Source organism: Megalobrama amblycephala, linkage group LG11, assembly GCF_018812025.1.
Source record: "Megalobrama amblycephala isolate DHTTF-2021 linkage group LG11, ASM1881202v1, whole genome shotgun sequence".
NCBI lineage: Eukaryota > Metazoa > Chordata > Actinopteri > Cypriniformes > Xenocyprididae > Megalobrama > Megalobrama amblycephala.
The window spans coordinates 31,016,191-31,034,180 of record NC_063054.1 but is presented as its reverse complement, the minus strand read 5'-3'; the positions used below and the strand labels follow the sequence as shown (position 1 = coordinate 31,034,180).

Here is a 17,990-nt window from a genome sequence, read left to right as displayed (position 1 = left end):
CTGTCTGTCATTCTATCTTTCTATCTGTTTCTTTCATTTATCTGTCTATCTATCTATCTGTAGGTCTTTCTGTCATTCTATCGTTCTGTCTGTCTTTCATTCTATCATTCTCTCTTTCATTCTATTGTTCTGTCTGTCTTTCATTCTGTCTGTCTGTCTGTCTTTCATTCTGTCTGTCTGTCTGTCTATCTATCCATCTATCTATCTATCTCTCTGTTTGCCTGCTGTTTTATCATTCTATCTATCATTCAGTAATTTTGTCTATCATTCTATCTCTTTCACTATCTATCTGTCTGTCATTCTATCTTTCTATCTGTCTCTTTTGTTCTATTGTTCTGTCTGTCTGTATTTTGTTCTATCGTTCTGTCTGTTCTATCTCTCTAGCTATCTGTCTCTCTGTCTGTCTGTCTATCGTTCTATTGCTCTGTCTGTTTTTTGTTCTATCTATCTATCTATCTTATCTATCTATCTGTCTGTCTTTCATTCTATTGTTCTGTCTTTCGTTCTATCATTCTGTCTGTCTTTTGTTCTCTGTCTGTCTGTCTGGCATTCTATCTTTCTGTCTGTCTTTCGTTCTATCGTTCTGTCTGTCTGTCATTCTATCTTTTAAATGTCTGTCTTTTGTTCTATCTATCTATCTATCTATCTATCTATCTATCTATCTGTGTCTGTCTGTCTGTCATTCTATCTTTCTGTCTGTCTTTCATTCTGTCTTTCTATCTGTCTGTTTTTCATTAATCTATCTATCTATCTATCTGTAGGTCTGTCATTCTATCGTTCTGTCTGTCTTTCATTCTATCATTCTCTCTTTCGTTCTATTGTTCTGTCTGTCTTTCGTTCTGTCTGTCTGTCTGTCTGTCTATCTATCTATCTATCTCTCTGTTTGCCTGCCGTTTTATCATTCTATCTATCATTCAGTCATTTTGTCTATCATTCTATCTCTTTCACTATCTATCTGTCTGTCTGTCATTCTGTCTGTCTATCTGTCTCTTTTGTTCTATTCTGTCTGTGTATTTTGTTCTATCGTTCTGTCTTTCATTCTATCTTTAGCTATCTGTCTCTCTGTTTGCCTCCTGTTTTATCATTCTATCTATCATTCAGTTATTCTGTCTATCATTCTATCTGTCTTTCACTATCTGTCTATCGATCTGTCTGTCTATCTATCTATATCTTATTGTTCTGTCGTTCTTCTTTCGATCTATCTTGATTTCATTGAACAAATAAGAAAACCACTCTGAATGTTAAAAAGAACTATTATCAAACTCATTTAATAACATGGTACTATATAAACCTTTTTTGGTGATTTTTCACATATAAACAGTAATTTAATTTTGCTCATTTACAGTAACATGCCATGGGAATTTTTTAGCATGCCAAAAGACATGAGTTTAATGACTTTATTCCACCCCCACTCTCTCTCTCTTTCTCTGTTTATCATCTCCAGTCAGTGCCGTGGAGCTGTGTACATACAAACGGTTAATGTGTGGTGTCACACACATATACACACCAAACCTGGCAGAGTGTGTCTATTTGCAGTGGCGAGGGAGCGCTGACGTGTGTGACACCAGCGTGTGAAGGCCAGTAGGGTGATTGTGGCCATTCCAGTAAAGTGCGTACGACTTTGGGAAGGTAATGATGTGTCTGATTGGTGTTTTGTGAGTGAGTGTGTGTGTGTGCAGTCCAGCACGTTTAATGTACATTGTCCCGAGTGCACTCTTCTGCACAAGTAGTTCAACTTCCTGTGGCTGCTCCTCTGTGGGAAGAAAAATAAAGACCCGCTGCAGAAAAGGCCATGGGAGATGTCGGTGTCAAAGAAAGACGTTCGGGTTTTGTAGGAAGAGTTGTTTACACATGCACGAGCATCAAGGCCAAAAGAAAGAAAATGCTAAACATTTGAAACTGTTCTTTGCCAAATCAATCCCCCAGTTGAAGTATTTGTTCCTTTTTTGGTGTTTTTTACAAGCTTTCAGAGGAGCAATTAAAATATTTGTTTAGCCACTCACAATGTATTTTAAATATACCAGATTTCTTGTAGTGGTATTTTTGCACAGCAGAGTTTGAGTTTACAACTAAGTGTTTGTCTTGAATAAAGGAAGTATGTTCAGTCTCACAGCCGGTCAAAAACATTGCTGGATCACATTTCACCCCAAGATCAAAAGGAAAAAAATATATTTTGCTAAAACCAAAGGTTTGCTAAATACCTGTTTTTAGGACCATTGTGATTTTCTGAAGTTAAATTTTCATGACAATTAAGTGTTTTTTGCATTATGGTACTAACTTTTGTACTGCCTTTATTTTTACTAACTTTTGTACTGCCTTTATTTTTTACCGACACTGAACTAAGGAAACCAAAGGAAATTAAGTATACAATGATAACAGACTCAAATACGAACAGCTGTGATGAATGAATGAATATCCATGGTAACAAACAAGTGGTGGGAAACATGAACAAAGACTACATGAAATAATGTCAAGCAAACTAATTGTCCATGAAAATGAAACTAAACAAACAGATGACTAAATAATCGTGACACCCGGGACCTGTGATGAGTGGGGCCCTCTAAATGTGTCTTTCCGGACTCCATGAATTCAAGTGACGCCTCTAGTGAAAGGCCATTTTGGTGCACAACGGTTTCGCAGATTTCTGCAGCTCAAGCAAATGGAAACCACACTGAACAAAGACCGAAACAGAACACAGAAGAAAGAAGCACTGTCATTTTAAAACCCTGACAAAGCACACTTTTAAACCTCTTTTCTGAGGCAGTCCAGTAACATTTACACAGACATCCCAAAACAGTCATTCCCAGCGAGAAAATATGGAGGCTTATTTTGGCGACCAGACGTTCTTGTCAAACAGTGAGCATGTGCACATCCTCACCCTTGAGGAGTGCTGACGTAACAGTGCATTGACACTTCTCGTTCCAGCGACTGTCAGGCATCAGCGTTGGCTCTATTTCCTTCCCATTTCTTGGAGAAATCTGATCCCAGGTCAGGTGTTAGGGGGAGGATGTCAGCCAGGGGAATTTAACATGTTGAGGAGATCTTGGCAGGACAAAACAGTGCTTTCGGGACACAGGTCACCGCTAAAGCATCAGCGCAGTCACCCTTCTGCCATGCGATTTTTATATCAGACGCAAAATTGGACCATGCATGTGTTGACAAGCTGTGAGTGAGATTCAAAAGCCTTTTCCCAGTGTGGCTGTAACTTTATTAACATTCCAGTTGCATTCTGGGACAGCGCTGTTATTAAAGGCCTCCCATTAATCCTGGAGGCAGGAGCCGAGTGCTTTGCCAATCACGGCTCTCTCAGTTGTTGCCGGGAGACGGCGTCTCCCAAGCAGCGGAAGAGGATATCATGTGTGTTGGGGTTTTGGTGTTGCACATGAGAGGGAGAACTGACTCGAATCCTCTTCCTGTTGATTCCACTTAGGATTCCCAAACCGACTCTTCCCACGTTGACACAAATACTTGGGCCCATGTGACATCCTGTGTAGAAGAGGCGAACAATAACGGACTAATGCGTCAAGACCTGGGAACTGCGTTGTGAGAGATGTACCATCACACCTCAAACACATCAAGCCAGTTCCGTACTTTTTAGCAGTGTTTAGTGTTTTGTCACCAAGGGTTATTTCAGTCAGTACTGCAAAAAACTTGTACCAGTACTGTTGCAGTATAAAAATAGGGTAGGAAATAATATATAATATATAATTGGTGCTTATAATTTATAATAATAATGATTTTTTTTATTATTATTATTATTTGGTGTTGATTATAAAATAAATGTTTTTACCAAGTTTTCCCCCCTAGAATTCCCCAAAATACAATAAATAATAAAAAAAAAATGTATTTAAATAAATTGAAGAAAGAAAAAAAAATCTTTTTTTTTTTTTTTTTTTTTACAATAACTTGGGTATATAGTTGAATGGCAGAGCTTGCCAAATGCAATACTTCAATTTGTGTAAATAAAAAAATTGGGTCTCAACATAACATTAGTTATTTCATTAACTAACATGAACTTACAGTGAGCAATATTTTTTTTTACAACATTTAATCTTTGTCAGTGTTAATAAAAATACAATAATTCATGTCAGTTCACAGCGCATTAACTAATGTTAACAAATACAGCTTTCAGAAATGTAAAAATGTAGTAGTAAATGTTGAAATTAACATCAACTAAGACTAATAAATGTTGTAGAAATATTGTTCAAAAATAGTTATACTGTAGTTAAAGGGTTAGTTCACCCAAAAATGAAATTTCTGTCATTAATTACTCACCCTCATGTCGTTCCACACCCGTAAGACCTTCTTTAATCTTCGGAACACAAATTAAGATATTTTTGATGAAATCCGATGGCTCAGCGAGGCCTGCATTGACAGCAAGACTATTAACACTTTCAGATGCCCAGAAAGCTACTAAAGACATATTTAAAACATTTTATATCACTACAGTGGTTCAACATTAATGTTATGAAGCGATGAGAATACTTACGTGTGCCAAAAAAACAAAGTTTTTATTCAAAAATATCTAGTGATGGGCGATTTCAAAACACTGCTTCATGAAACTTCGAAGCTTAACGAATCTTTTGTTTCGAATCAGTGGTTCAGAGCATGTATCAAACTGCTATAGTCACACCCCCCAGTGGTGAACCATTGAAATTTCGAAACACTTATGACGTAACGAAGCCTCGTTTACTGAAATCATGTGACTTTGGAAGTTTGATATGCACTCCGAACCACTGATTCGAAACAAAAGATTCGGAAAGCTTCGAAGTATAGCTTTTTGGGCATTTGAAAGTGTTAATTATCTTGCTGGCAATGGAGGCCTCACTGAGCCATCAGATTTTATCAAAAATATCTTAATTTGTGTTCCGAAGATGAACAAAGGTCTTACAGGTGTGGAACGACATGAGGGTGAGTAATTAATGACAGAATTTTCATTTTTGGGTGAACTAACCCTTTAACTAATGTTAACAAATGAAACCTTATTGTAAAATGGGATTAGATTATTAACTTGTCTTCAAGCCATGATATAGAAAGTATCCAAATTATTATTATAATTATTTCTTGAGTGTCACTATTTTAAGTATAAACACTTTAGTATAAGGAACATGTATTCACTATTAACTACGACTTTTCCCTCAAAAACTCCCAATTTACTGCTTATTAACTGTTAGTAAGATAGTTGTTAAATTCAGGTATTGGGTGGGATTAAGAATGTAGAATAAGGTCATGCAGAATAAGGCATTAATATGTGCTTAATAATTACTAATAAACAGCCAATATTCTTGTAATATGCATACTAATAAGCAACTAGTTAAAAGACCCTAAAATAAAGTGATAACAGAAATGTTATACTTTCTGTAATGATACAAAATCACATTTTTAACAGGATTGCACATAACATGTGGGACTCAAAATATTAAATATTAAATGTTATGTGCGATCACTTGATTTTCTACTTACAGGGTAACATTTCTTAAAAATGTGACACTTATTTCTACCAAAGTAATATTTGGACCTTTTCACTTTTAGTCTTACCATACATGAATATTCAATATATTATGTTAAAATTGATGGTGTTGCATGATTTGAATTGTTGTATACAGAGAAGTTCCTGGTCTTTGAGGCGAGACAGTCCAAAATCACCATTTTAAGGTGGGATAAAGGCTTGTTCATGCCAAGAACGATAACTATAATGATAACTTTATTAGCAGTTCTGTTTATTCTAAGCACACGCTGCAGTTTTATCGTCTGCCGCTTTAAATGCTCAAGCTAGACTCTTGACTGGCTGTCATTGTTTTTATCGTTCATCAGTCCAATGATATCGTTTCTTCCTGTCATTATAGTTGTGGTGTGGACTCTGCTATTCTTCTATATTTAGAACGATTTTTGATAGCGTTATCGTTGTAGTCCTTGGTGTGAATGGGCCTTAACAACATTTGATGTGTTTAAAAGTTCAAAAAAAGTAAAAAATCATAGGACATGGTGTACCATATTCATGGAAAGTGCCAGGTGCATTATAATCATTGTAAGTTGTACCAACAAAAAAGAACAGATTTTACGCCTTAGTGGTTGCAGAAAGTATTAAAATTGTGAAAGCTACAGACCTTAAGTACCCCTCAGTTGTTGGTACATTGCTTAATGCTCTAAAAACGTGTTAAATAACAATGCTGGAGCCAGAGTACTTATGCAGTAGATTTTCTCAGGAGCAATTCGCTTTTTATGCCAGATCTGCCAAGATAAACAACCTAGCGCTCGATTTGTTTACAGAAGTGGCAGTTTTCTTTCTTCTACTCTCTTTCTCTTTGTCCTTCTTTGATTCTCACTTTCTCTGTTTTGTTGTTCTCGTGTAGATGGAGTGGAAATAATAGTGCTAATGATGCTTATGATTTAGTGAAATACACTTCACCTTTGACCTCTGATGTCACCCACAATAATGTCAAAACTCAGGTGGTCACTCTGTGTTAAAGGGATAGTTTCACTCAAAAATCAAAATTCTGTCATCATCCACTCAAATTTAGGTCATTGCTTTGACTTTACATTTTCTGTCTAAACACGAAGGAAAGATTTATCAATGTTTTTTTTTTTCTCCCAGTGAGAGCAATGCTGGACATTCATAACATTGTGAACAACATCTCCGTTTTGTTTCACAGATGAAAGTCGTACAGGTTTGGAACGACTGAGGGTGAGTGTGAGTAAATGATGACAGGATTTTCACTATTCCTTGCAAAACAACACATTTTGGCTCAATCTGAACTGTTTTATATTCTATCCAGGGCTTGACATTAACTTTTTTGCTCTCCAGCCACTGTGACTAGTGGTTTTCCAAAGTTACTAGACACTCAGCATTTTCACTGGCCACAATTTTGACATCGATATCATGAGGAAAAACTGCCATATAGATATTTTTAACATTATCTCATAATTTGGCAGCAGGTATATTAGGCTGCTGTCATTTTAAGACCTGACGCACGGATCCATTATACTGTTACACGTCTTTTCTTTCTCAACTGTTTACATTCACTTAAAACATAACTGACTGTGTTTACATGAATACTCGCCAAGACTGGCATTTTTACATTATTTTGTGTGTTTTTGACTGTTTAAGCGCAATAAGCAGCAAAAAAGAACTCAATTTAGTACTGAGAGGTGGCTTTATGTGCGCGTGCTTTGGGTGTGAGCACAAATCTGAGAGAATGAGTAAAATTATGCGCAATACACACAATCCAACACCGAAATTCAAGCCCTGTAACACCAACATTATTCATCCAGAGCAAATGAAACGAGTGAGTGAGGGGAGGCGGGTTTGTATCTCAACTCGCTGTCGGAGAGATGAGAGAGCGAGAAAGCACAGCTGGTATCATGTATCTATTCTGTGGAAAATGAGTATTCGAAGCATTTTCAGTATTGATATGTATCGAAAAATCTATATTTTTGACAACACTACATTGCACAGTTTATTATTTCAGATGTCTTTTTTAAAGACTACATCTGAAAAACTTACATATTATACATAAAATTCAACCCGCCAACGTTACACGCCACTGCTAAAATCCACCCGCATTTGGCAGGTGTTAATGTCAAGCCCTGATTCTGTCAATAATAACTGCACTACCATATTATGCAAAGGTAAGATTTATTAAAGACAACTTATCTAGATCAGTAAAAAAGTTTCTTTTTCATCGTTACAGCATGTCACATCTGAAGAACATATTAGCATCAAACAGCTTTACTCAGATCTGTTACCCAGATTTCAGCTGGCCCCGAAGAAGTTGATTTGCAGTTTTTTCTTCAGTATTGGAACATGTGGAAGCACATCTCTTTCCCAGTCACGTCGGTGCAGAGTGGAGATGTGGCTTTTGGCTGTGATTCAGACCTTTGGCAGATGCAGTTGACGTTGTCACTGTACGTAAAACATCATTTGGTAACTATGTTCACATACTATGCAGTATATGCTCTATATAACAATGCTGTAGTGCCAGGAATGAGTTGCATTGCATATTTATGTACATAAATATGTTTAAACTTTATTTCCAAGAAGCATGTTTTGCTTGAATTCACTGACCACAGTTCATTATATGATATACTAGAGCACTTAATTAGTGCTTAGTGTGGCATCACTGTTACTTTGGCTCACACCTAGGGTTAGAGGTTTCAACAAACCCCTAATTTGAAGTATTAAACATAGGTGCAACCCACGTAATTTGTGGTACAGACATACATGATACATTAAATCATGCTGTTTATTTGCGAAATGTGTGCTTGTCTGATGAATGATAAAACAGGAAAATATCCCATAGATTTATACTGATGGAGAGAATTGAAGCATATTCAGAGAACAGAATATCATAAGCTGGATTTCCATCCATGTGTTGTGGAAATTCTGCATAAAAAATGCTGATTAGAAACCCTAAGATACACACACACACACACACACACACAAAACAAGTTTAAAGTCCCTCTTTTTATGCCATTTTAAGGGCTCCTAATTTTGTTTTGGTGGTCTCCTACAATAGGTTTACATGCATCCAAGGTCAAACAAACACTCATTTTCTCATAATATACATTGCAGCTTCACTTTTCTCACAGTGTCTGAAACGGTTCAATAAAGGATCCGGTCTCAAACCCCTCCTTCCCCAGAGCAGACTCTGCTCTGATTGGTCAGATGGCCCAGTCTGTTGTGATTGGTCTACTGTTTACAGCGTGTGTCGGAATCGAAACGCCCATTATCATATCTGAATTTCAGCTCCGGAGGATTCTTCAGCACTTGATACACAGTAGCCTTGTCCAAATACCCACACTTGCAGTCTTTGCACTTGACCACTTGTCTACTTACATGACGTATTTCCTGTGTTTGGCCCAAGTGTTCAAGTGGGTGTGAAGACTGCAAGTGTTTGTAGAACTTTTGATTGCCCGATGGGACACACTTATAGTCTTGCAAAAAATGCAAGCGTTTACAGCTTTTTTTTTTTATTATTATTATTTTCAGTACTCTGCATTTTAAAATACACTTCTAAATGTCTGTTCAGTGGTCGCTATGTAACGAACAGAAGACACTTTTAAAATTGTGGTGCTCCTTTAAGTGATTAAAAGCAGTTGCAAAATACGCCTACCCATCTTTGCATCAATAAAATGTGCAACACTTTATATTTTACTACCAAATTATATGTAATATATAATTTAACTTACAGTCATATGTTTCCCCTGACATCTCACGATTTCGGGGCTTGTGAGTTCCCGAACATAATGCATGATGGGATACGCTTAGCCTCAAATAGCGCTCAGAAGCAGTATTCAAGATAGTGTGGGTTTAGTGTGCATTAAGGGCACTGCACTTGGGCATTTTTAAGACATGGGATAGTCTTGCGCACTTACTTCCTGTCGCGTGCATGAGCTCTCAAGTGGCCAAGACAGCAAGTGTGGGTATTTGGACAAGTCAGTTGATACGAACAGTAAAGTATGGCTATCAATTCAAGCCTTAGTCCTCATCTTTGTAAATTCATGCAAAGTAGATTTGCTTTCGCAACGCAGAAATGTTTTACAAACCTACATAGGTTTTTGCAGGAAGTTAGATGAATTACTGAAGACTTGTTTAAGGCAGTTCAGAATTGGTTCTTTCTTTTAAGAGACAATAACTCCATTTATCATGCACTTCAATCTGTGAAACTTTCCAGACCTTTCACATTCACAAACGGCTATATTACACACTTCATGAAAGGTAATATCTGAAAAAGCATAATTGGGTCACTTTAAAGTGTATATCCTTTTTATTCGCTAAGAAAGCATTTGCACAAACTACAATTTACCTAATAAATTCCTAAAGTCATGTAAGTGAATGCAATCACTAGCAAACATGGTTTATTGCTTTATTTGCAAATTGTTTTTGTGCTGTTTCTTTTTACATTACTGTAAATTTGCAACTTTCATGAGCAAGCACCTCAAGAAACCATATAGCAATGCTAATGCTGAGTTTATCATAGCGCTTTTGTATGGTCAAGCTCTGTATTCACATTTTCTGAAAAATCTGCTTGTCACTTATTGTTGAGCCTTGCATGTAATAGTTCCTTATGACTGATACTAATTTCTTGCCGTAGTAGGTCAAGTTCTTCAGGCGTACTTCCCTCCAATTGAGAATGGACACCAGCCGGGTGGGAACAATGAGCCCAAGCGGTCACCAGCACGTTCTTTCTGGGAATAACTGCCAAGGGTTAGTGTCCAGTGTGTATTGTGGTTGTTCAAGGGGCTTGACCCCCTCAACCACATCAAATAAACCTCAACCACAACAGCTGTTTGCCTCAAATGTCCCATCATTCCTTCATTCCCCTAGAAGACAGGCAATGTACTCAAGCACCAACAACAATGCAGTGCATTTCAGGATAGACAGATAATCTTTTTATCCTAAGTACAAGAAAAATGTTGAGCTTTCTCTCACCTTTTTTAAAAATACGAACAATGCTGTAGAATGGGCTTTGACAAAAGGGTTTTGAGGAATAACATGCACATTTTCCCATCGCAGTTCTTTGTATCCTTGTCCTGTAAACATGGCAAAAATAAGCCTTTGATTTTTAGGTTCAAAGTGAGAGCTGTGCTGGACAAAGTCTCTCAGCACCCACCTCAAGCCCACAAGCTTGGCATTGACAATAAAGTGAATCTACTCATACACTTCAAAGATACAAACGCAGCATTTTTAGGTTTAAAATACCATAATTCATCATGCAATGTGCTTTTACAGTAAAGGGGAACAGAAATACACAATGTGGCATTCCCGATTGGATCGCATGTTCTTTAGTTTGGATTTGCTGAACTTCAAATTAACCTTAGTGGCTCTGTTTCTTTGCTGAACTTCAACATCTTTTCTTTTTTTCATTTCAAAGGAGCTTGTGAAGAGTCCTTAAAGAACAGAAGATTTAGTGTCAGTTTATTTCTGAGGATTAAAGCACCTCCTTCTGTCCTCCCATCCCCCTCAAACACACGTTCAGACCGCTGAACTGTTTCTTTTAAGAGGACAGAAGTGGCTTCTATTGCATGCATGGAAAAGTAACATGACTGAGGCATTTATTGTTTTAAACTATAAATTTATAGAAAAAAAATACAAATAGTGTGAGCTAAATTAATAGTTCAAAAGTTTGGGGTGGTTTAGATTTTTAAGTTTCTTATGCTCACCAAAGTTGCATTTGTTTGATCCAAAATACAGTAAAAATGGTAATATTGTGAAATATTATTACAATTTAAAAGAACTTTTTTCTTAAAATATATTTTAAAATGTAATTTATTCCTGTGATGGTAAAGCTGAATTTTCAGCATCATTACTCCAGTCTTCAGTGTCACATGATCTTTCAGAAATCATTCTAATATGCAGATTTGGTGCTCAAGAAACATTTCTTTTTATTATAAATGTTGAAAAGAGTTGTGCTGCTTAATATTTTTTGTGGAAACCATGATACATTTGGTTTTCAGGATTCTTTGATGAATAGAAAATTCAAAAGAACCACATTCGCTTTTTTTTTTTTTTTTAAACAATGCGTTTACTGTAGGTTTTGATCAATTTAATGCATCCTTGCTGAATGAAAATAAATAATATCTTTTAAAAAAATCTTAATGACCCCAAACTTTTGAACATTAGTGTACTGTATGTACAGATAAATGATGTACAGATGTAAATTTTTCTTAATTATCTCAGTGAGAGAATATCTATTTGTGTAATATGTACAAAATGAATTACACATCTGGTACTCTAGTGTAAGTTACTCAATATTAAAGTCGTAGGACCATAAAATGTTCATCCAATCAATGATACAATGTCCTACCTGCCTGCCAACATATGTATTTTCATACTTCCGTTAACCCTGCTCGCTCAGACATCACACATCTTCATTTCATGCATTTCATTCTTCGTTTTATGCTAACAGCAGCCACCTTTTATAGTTTCTCCTGAACCAAAGCAACAATCTTATGCTGCATTCACAGCATAACTACCGTAATTTGGAAGAGATGGAAATCCGCGGCATTATACTCTGAGTGGTTCATGACTCGAATTTATGCGTTTCAATGGCAAAACTATCAACGCTGAAATGAATCTGCAGCAGTCAGGTGGTACAGGTCAGTGTTCTTTAAGTCGATTACATTCATTATTATTGTAAATGAATGTGCTTTGAGATATGAGGTAATTTAACATTGTCTCTTGTGAAGCTTTTGTTTGCTCCATATGCTGTACGCCTTTGTGTTTTGGAGACGCTCTGAAGGGAGGGTGGGATCTTACGCTTTCAAAGCTAGCTCGCTTTGCCTACCCTACCTTTAACTTCTTATGTAATGAACTGTTGTCTAAAAGCAATATCATAAATCAAATGATTTAGAATTCTCGTTGGTCTGTCACAATCCATGATCAAAATACTTTTTTGTAATGAGCTTTATAAAGCGACCGATTTCGTAGTCACTGTGCGTGGCCTTAATCGTCCTGTCTGTGTTTTTCATGTGATAATGACCGACTGACTGTACATTTTCCTTTCCATATTTATAACCAAATAAGACCCAAAAATTGCTGTGTCTGGATGATTCAGCAGCCAGAGCTTTAAATATTCTCAAAGCTAACATGATACTCCACAGGATGTCAACCTTTTTCTCTCTCTCTCTCTCTCTCTCTCTCTCTCTCCCTCACTTTCTTTTTTCTTCTATTTCTCTCTTTCTCACACACAGAGAGCTGCTAGAAGGGGGATTACAGCCAATCCAAGTTCTTTTTTCAGTTTGAACCACAGCCTCCTGTTTTTAGTGACCAATTACATTGAGGCGGGATCAGCACATGTCCAAGCTGCCTTTCATAGACTCTCTACCGCCTGCCTGCTTGGCCTCGCATGTGAGGACATGCTGAACAAACACCACTCTATGCCCAATTATAAGGCCGCCTCTATTAAAGGATGCTTCTGAATCATATAAGAAAAGACCTCTAGTTCTTTAAAATCCCACTCATGTCATCATCAGGGATCCTGGATGCTTTTGAACGATACATTTGGAGTTGTAAGTAGTGAAGTCATGGGGACAGAGTATTAATTGTTCCTGGTCAGTCACCGCAATTACAGTCAGGCTTGTTAGCAAAGCGGTCCTCTTTTTTTATTGTGCAGAAATGTTGCCCTATTGTTCATCTCCATGCTCCAGAAATTTCTGATCAGTGTAGATGAATAAGCACAGACCAGCTCTCGCTCGCTATTGATTGTCGCATAAGCCAAAGGCAGTTAAAAATAAATCCCTGGTGAACCAAATGAGGTGCAATTTGTTTGTTTCTCTTTAAGCTTGTAAAGTGGAACCATGTGAAGCAGACTTATATCTCTGAAGACTTTGCAAATAATTGAAAGTCTCAATTCCTGGTTACCACGTTTCAAACATAATTACATGTTGCAGGCATAGTTTGTTTTGTCTGATGTGGTTCTTTCATTTGCTTGCTGCTGTTTTCAGCCCCGAAATCAGCATCAATAAATTGAGTTTTTCATGTTTTATTTATTTACCCAACATAATGCCATGGCATAAAACTACAGACTGAACAAAAGCAATCTTTAATACCTTACATAAATTGCAACACACTCTTGAAATGCATGAATGCACTTCTGTATATGCTTTGCCAAAGAGTCATTTGGTAGTGATACAAAGCTGCCATGCCAGTATTTGTACTGAGAGAACCATTAGAGAGTGAAATGCAGCACACAGAATAGCTTTCTGATTTGGTGCTTGGGCAGAAATTGTGTGATCAGGTGGTCAGAGCTGACAGTAGTTGGGATGTAATGATGCAGAAGACCTGGGGTGAAGCATTCTCCTCGTGACGAGCAATGCACAATAGCACACACTAACCCACTCAGACAACATGACTCCTTGCTAAATCACCCAATGCTTTAGATGTATATATCTGTATGGCTACATTTGAACAACACATTCTAAATGATGGATGAAGGATAGACTCATATCCCTCATGATTCATAAATGTAAAAGTGAATTCACAATTAAATGAAATAGAGTACAAAAATGGTGAATAAATAAAACTTTATAATAGATTCGAATAGTGAAATGAAGTGGAAAAACAGCATTTATTTGAAGTAGAAATCTTTTGTAACAATGTTTTGTAACATTAACAATGTCTTTATCACGGTTTCTACAAAAAAAATATTAAGCTGCAAAAAAACTGTTTTCAACATTGAGGATAATAAGATGTTTTTGTGGCACCAGATCAGCATATATGATATATGATTATCCATACAGTGAAATTCAATAGGGTTTGATGTTGTTTTGGGTCCAATTGACTTTAATTGTATGGACAAAAGCATCTTGACAAATATCTTTTTTGTGTGTTTTCAGCAAACTCATACAGGTTTGGAAATGCATGAGGGTGAGTAAATGACAGAATATATGTAGGGGTTACATGTAGAATTCAAAAACCGTTGTTATTAGCGACACCGGTGGCTATTAAGTGAACTGCAGCCAGCAACTTATTGTACACACGTAACATACAAGAGACTGGACTTGATTCAATGCCTCTACACTCTTGACGAAGTTCTTTTTCGTTCTGTTCTTAGTAGTAAAAAGAAGTCGGAAATACCTTTGCAGCGATATACTTTTAACAAACATTTCGATGCCATCCACGCTGCTGAGAGTGACATCAAAGACTATAGATATAGAAAGACGGTCCACTCCTATTAGTTATGAATGGGAGAAACTCCAACGTGCAATATGGCAGAATACTTCCCGCCTTCTAAGTAAAATAGCCAATCGCTGATTGATATAGTCATTGCGTCTCTGCAGCTGCTATTAGAAGTTCCGGTTCTCATAGAAACCTGAGACTCGCACTTAGGACTGCATTGGCTCATCTAGCCTGAAAAATAAGCTTTTTTAAATGCTATTTGAGCATAAGAAACAACATTTATAGGACAGTTCATGTCAGATTTTTTTGCTGATTTGAAATGTTATTGTGCATTCGCCAAGCAGTTTTTGAGATTTCAGGATTCCCCCATTCAAATAGATGCCCAAAATAGCTGCCCGAAGGCATTGCAAATATGGCCGCCGAGTGAACAGACTTTCCTTGAAAGGTTCAATGAATAGGCCTATGTAAATATGTGATGCGCACATTCCTTGATATCAAAATAAACACAATGAAAATGACAGTGGTGAGAAAGCAACAGTTAAGAAAGCATCTGATCATAGCGATGTGGATTTGTTTGCATGAGCTCTGCAATTCACTGGCATCATGTTGACAGATTTAATTAAAATGACACTGTTATGACAGATTATAGAGTATTTATTGAAACTATTGCTCTTTGTATGACAGATTGGCATTAAAGTACAGAATAGCTGTTTCGACATTATCCTGAATATTGTATAAGCATTTGTTTCATGCATTGTAGAACAGAAGAGAGGCTATCAAACTTCACATCCTTTTCATTTTCCTGGCAAAAATGTCCCAAGCACTTCACATAAAAACACATAGCCGCTTTAAGACAGACTTGTAGCAACAAATGCTGGTTAATGACATATCACCACTTTTGCTAATAATGATTGTAAAGAATTCAACTTAATGCACTTTAAACGTCTAATGATATTCATCACCATTCACCAGGTGACTGCAGTCTGAGATAAAACGTTTCTGACAGACTGATGGATGTCTTTTTATTTTTCCCTGTGGTCTCCATCAACACAGGAGGAGGTTAATGTTGTGTGCAGCAGCCAGCGGCATTTATGAAACGGATCATTTTCTTTGTTTCAGCTCTGTAATGACAGATCAGCTCTATTAAACAACCTCAAGACCTTTTAGTAAGGTTTTCTGCATGAAACTCTGAAACACAGCGATAGGCATCGGCCACAGCAGACGCCGAAATGTTCTGCGTCTCTGTCCTGAAACTGGTGGCTTACTGGATATCTCAGATCTGTGCACGCTAAGAACAAGAGCGTTAAATTCCCTGCAGCTTTACCTGGCTCCTCTAGGAGCTCTTTATATCAGCTCACAGGGGACAAAGCGAAGATATTGGAATCTTTCTGTTGTCTGCAACATTAGCGGAGATTGCGTGTAATAAGGCCTTGGATGCCTCTGACAATCAGGGGCTGATTGCTTTGGCTGGTCATAAGAGTGCCAGCGCTGTTTGATGTGCTGACCAAAAAGGCCAGAGCTGCTCTCTGATGCCTTGCCTCATCACGATATGAGCGTTCAGCAATGTAGAAGTAATGGGGAGCTCTTGTATACCAGGCCTCTGAAAGATAGAAACCAAAAAACAAAAACCACAACTGGAAAAAAAGTGACTTCTATATAATCTTTAGTTGTATCTTAATGTTGTCGTTAAAGATATATAAGCATGTCTTCTGAGAAACTGTATGAAAGAGAGAACTTATTGGTGGTGTATACAACTAATTAAAAGTGTCAGGCTATATAGAGAAAAATTTCTATCCACAAGGAAAATCCAGGATCTTGGCCAAAACGCAATGCCACACAAAGAGCTTGGGGTAAAAAAATAAATGAGTAACTGAAAACAGATATTTGTTTCTGTGGCATCAATCAAATGGTCTGCACATATCCATGAGAACAGAATAGAATTCTATAAAATTTCAGGGTAGCACTTTACAGTGAGGTCTCATTTGTTAACAATATTTAATGCAATATCTAACATGAACTGGCAATGAACAATATTTTCATAGCATTTATTAACCCTTGTTTATATTAAAATGCCACAGTTATGCTTTTTCCAGATATTACCTTTCATGCAGTGTCATATAGCTGTTTGTGATTGTAAAAGGTCTGGAATTTTCAAAGATTAAACTGCACGATAAATGGAGTTATTTTCTCCTAAAAGAAAGAACCAATTCTGATCTGAAAGAAATGAGTCGTCAGTAATTCCAGTCTTACTTCCTGCACAAACCTATTTAGGTTTGTAACAAATTTGAACAATGCCAGCCTATGGTTTTCATTGGCTGGCAGCAAACATTTACTTTGACCCACCCTCAAACACTGTAGTTGTAGCTGAGGCCTGGAAGAGTTTGGTTCTTGTTGTCAACGTGTCTAGAAGACACTGTTTTCTGCGCTGCAAAAGCAAATCCACTTTGCATGAACTTCCAAAGGATGAGGACTTGGGCTTGAATCGATATGGTACAACCATCTTGTCTGGCTATCACCAGACCAAGCTCAATTTAAAATTGAACATTGGTCTGGGGAGTTTGCTATCTATTTCCTACTGCACAAGAGGCGTGATCAACTAGCATTATTCACGCAATTGGATAGTCCTTCAACTAATCGGATCAACGATCCGGGTGACGTACTTTTGCGGAGCGATGCGAAAACGCCAGACAGGCTTAGTTTGTATTGGTTTGTAGCGTTGATCAGCGGTTTGCAGAAGCAGCAATGGCATCGAGCGATTTTTGCAGGTTGTGCAAAAAAACATGAAAGTGAGTGGTATTTACACCCAGTCGAGCGATTTGTTTGCTAAACTAAAGAAGTCATTTAGCATCATTGAGAGGTTAAAAGGAATTGGATTGACGGTCGTGCGAGAGACGTCATCGTGTTATACCCGCCCAGAGCCATAGAAAGAGCTCTGTACCCGCCAATAGCGAGCAAGGTGGATAAGCTAGTCTGTGATTGGTTCCCGCAAAAGTGTAACAGATGCAGCAGAAATGAATGTACGGGTTTCCAGACTGAGTTGCCGGGCGAAATCAAATCGCCGGCAGATCAGGCTGGGTTTACCCAGTCTAACAACCATCATTACTGTTCATATCACTGTGTGAACAAAGGAAGCCTCCGGAGCTGAAATTCAGATATAGTAATGGGCGTTTTGTTTCCAACATGTGGTGTAAGCGGTAGACTAATCACAACAGACTTCGCTATCTGGCCAATCAGAGCATAGTTGACTCCCGGAAAGGAGGGGTTTAGAGAGACCGGATACTTTATCGAACCATTTCAGACATTGTGAGAAACTAGGTGATGCTGTATATTATGAGAAGAAGAAAGTGTTTTTTTAACCTTGGATGCATGT

At 37.4% G+C, this 17,990-nt stretch overlaps 1 long non-coding RNA gene across 24 annotated transcripts in view; it reads left to right on the top strand.

Annotated features, from left to right (window-relative positions):
• Positions 1 to 17,990, top strand: part of LOC125278327 — a 109,092-nt gene that overhangs the window by 81,978 nt on the left and 9,124 nt on the right. For 16 of the 24 annotated variants that reach the window (XR_007187099.1, XR_007187098.1, XR_007187112.1 and 13 more), the window contains 4 exons: positions 1,445 to 1,629; positions 6,654 to 6,685; positions 7,692 to 7,905; positions 10,095 to 11,173. This is a non-coding gene — a long non-coding RNA (uncharacterized LOC125278327). Of the gene's footprint in view, positions 1 to 1,444; positions 1,630 to 6,595; positions 6,692 to 7,691; positions 7,925 to 10,094; positions 11,174 to 12,693; positions 15,468 to 17,990 lie in introns of those variants that run through there. The other 8 variants (XR_007187094.1, XR_007187105.1, XR_007187097.1 and 5 more) reach the window with 8 other exon arrangements.